The sequence below is a fragment of the Lactuca virosa genome, chromosome 8, assembly GCF_052849685.1.
Source record: "Lactuca virosa cultivar CGN04683 chromosome 8, Lactuca_virosa_CGN04683_v6, whole genome shotgun sequence".
Lineage (NCBI taxonomy): Eukaryota > Viridiplantae > Streptophyta > Magnoliopsida > Asterales > Asteraceae > Lactuca > Lactuca virosa.
The window spans coordinates 299,420,984-299,424,363 of NC_136433.1; positions in this window are offsets into that span (position 1 = coordinate 299,420,984).

Below are 3,380 nucleotides of genomic sequence, written 5' to 3' on the forward strand. Positions count from 1 at the left end.
TTTCGGTAGTTTCACTAATAATCTCGGACCCTGTTAAAGTACTGTTCGGTGTTTGCCCTTTTGCTAGCTGAGAGTCACCTACCTCAGCCCAGCATAGAGGTGATCTGCATTTGCGACTATAAAGAGCCTCGAAAGGAGCAACCTTGACGCTTGTGTGATAACTATTGTTATATGAGAACTCGATTAGTGGTAAGTGGGTATCCCATGACTTTCCGAAGTCTATCCCACGTGCTCGAAGCATATCCTCAAGTGTTTGGATGGTTCGTTCACTTTGACCGTCAGTTTGAGGGTGGTAAGCAATGCTCATGTGTAGCTGTGTTCCCATAGCCTTCTAAAGTGACTGTCAAAATTCTGAAGAAAATTCGTTATCCCGACCCGAGATAATAGATACTGGTACTATATGGAGTCTCACGATCTCTTTGATATAGGTCCATGTTAATCTTTCCGTCTTGTTTGATTCCTTTATTGGCAGGAAATGGGTAGATTTGGTTAACCTATCGACGATCACCCAGATAACGCCCAATTCGACTCTTATAACAATAAGCTTCATCTTTTGACTTCGAGAGTTTTATCCCATCCACACAATGCTCCCTTCGCGATATTTTCCGGCTTTGATGCCTTCAAGGTCGGCCGTAGGTGCTAACAGTGTTTTGTTCTTGCTTCGTGAGCAGACTAGTATGCTATCTATGAAAATAATTAAAAAGGCTGACTATGAATGGTTGGGGGAACTCGGTTCGTAGGGTCCATGAATACCGTGGGGGCGTTCGTTAGACCGAAGGGTATCACAACGAATTCGAAATGGCCGTATCGAGTTCGGAAAGCAGTTTTTGGAATGTCCTCTCCTCGGACTCGGAGCTGTTGATAACCAGATCTTAGATCTATTTTGGAGAAGTAACTAGGTCCTTGAAGCTGATCAAATAGGTCGTCAATCCGAGGAAGTGGGTATCGGTTTTTGATAGTGAGTTTATTCAAGTCCCTAAAATCGATGCACATTCTGAAGGATTCATCTTCTTGACGAACAAGACCGGAGCTCCCTAGCGTGAGAAACTTGGTCAGATGAATCCTTTGCTCAACAATTTTCTTAATTGACTGGATAACTCCTCATTTTTTGGCGGAAGCTAACCTATAGAGCGAATTGGCAATTGATGTGGCTCCGGGTATGAGGTCGATTCGAAATCCAACCTGTCTTTCTGGGGTATTCCCGGAAGGTCTTCAGGAAATACATCCGGAAAATCGCATGCCACTGGGATGTCTTAAATGTTGATTTCTTCTTTGGCCTTGTCTACAACAGGAGCGAGGAACGCATAGTTCTTCTTGTGCAGGCACTTCTGTGCTTTGATGCGCGAGATGTGACGGAGATTGACGTCCGGCTTATCGCCGTTAGATGATTAGGGTTTCTTGGTTAGGGAGGTAAAGGCGAACGACCTTCTCATGGCATATAATGTCGGCATGGTGGGGCTTAACCAATCCATGCCTATAATCACAATAAAGCTCCTAATATCTACTCGGCATCGAATTTATTGAGGATGAATGATTATTTAACATGAGAGTGTACCCTATATATATATATATATATATATATATATATATATATATATATATATATATATATATATATATATATATATATATATATATATATATATATACATATATATACATTTTTGGTTAATTCGTTTTTCCTATTAGCCATTTCCACCATGACGACTTCGTTTAGCTTCTGGGGTTGTTGTTTTAGCAAGTGTTTGAATTTGCTACTAACGAAACTTCGCTCAGCTCCACTATTGAATAAGATGTAAGCGAAAGAGTTGTTAGGTGAGAACGTACCAGTGACAATCGTCGGGTCTTGGACTGCTTCACCTTGACCCAAGGTCAGGACTCTTCCTGGTCCTCTTGCTCCTTGATTGTTAGCCTTGGGGCAATTACGCCTGAAGTGACCGGTTCCTCCACACCCATAGCAGGTGTGACTGGCCCCCGAATTGGTGTTGTTGTTACTGTTGTTGCGATTGTTGTTGCTTGGCTGTTGATTCTGTTGTGGATAAGTTCTACAGTATTTGGCGGTGTGACTCTTTCGGTTGCATCTATTACAATACGACTTTTGACAGGCTCCCTTATGATGGAGATTGCACTTGTTGCATTTTGGAAGGCTTCCAACGTATGGTCTCGCTGGTGTTGATGTAGTAGGTGTCATGGCCGTATGGATAACAACAACATGTTGTTTCTTCGAGGACCCTTGAGTTGGCTGTCCCTTTCTCTTACTCCCAGACTTTTGCTTCCTACTCTTAAGCTTGGGGTTCGGAGTGCCTTGATAAGCTGTCACTTGTTGGTTTTCGTGCTCGTTTCTTCGGATGGAGTTGTCGATGCTATTTCCACCTCTGTTGGTGTTGTTTGTGTTGAGTTGTGCCATAGAAGCGGTTACAACAGTTGTTACAGCCGCTTGGGATATAGCAGAGTCCATCTACAGGATTGGTGTCTCACAGGTGTGCTTGTTATTTCTGTGGGATGACTTTTTCCTGCTGCATGATGATAAGCCAGATCGTAAGTAACCATCGTCATTCCTGGTTGTACTCTATAAATTTCGCGTTTTGTCGTATGATTCACATTGTTTCCATGTACATCCCTATGATGTATTTACGGTAGTAGGTAATCGCATTTTTTGCACAAATTTTAAGTCTGTCCATAGAGTTTATAGATTTTTTGGTTTCGAGATCCTTGAGTAATTAGCAGTTTCGAGGGTTCGGTTGTGCGTGAGTATGTGAGTGCATAGAATCAATATGTAATAAAAGTAGGAGAATGCATAACAGAATACAACATCATGCGAAAAATATATAGCCATTTTCATTAATGAAAACCTTTCGAGTACATGAAAATTTGCCTACCTAAGGCATACAATACATAAAATGATGTAAAATACGATAGAGTAACGACTCCATGAGTAGTGTAATCACTTAATCATGTCGTCAATAGTACATATAGTAGAAAATAACAAGGCATCCTAGCAGTAGTGGTAGTAGACGAAGTTAATCTTGGTCGAAACATCAAGGGTCTGATAGGCTATCCAATGCCGAAGTGTCGTGCCATATGGTCAGCGAACTCGTTCATCTCTCTATTGACCGTGTCCCTCTCATACTATGCTAGCTCTTCCCGGCCTTTTGTTGCCCAGAGTTGCTGCCTGAGGGCGGCAACTTCCTCCTCCAAATAGCGCACACGAGCGGCTAAATCCTCCGGTGTTGCGGGGTGGTCCGGTGTCCTCTCCGAAGTGGGAGGCTCGTTGGGGACTTCTATAATGTTCTCCCCTTCCTCCACTTCTTCCTTGGTTTCCCCGAAATCATAATTGGTCTCCACATATTCCTCAGGTCCTAGGCCTGGGTCTTCTCCTG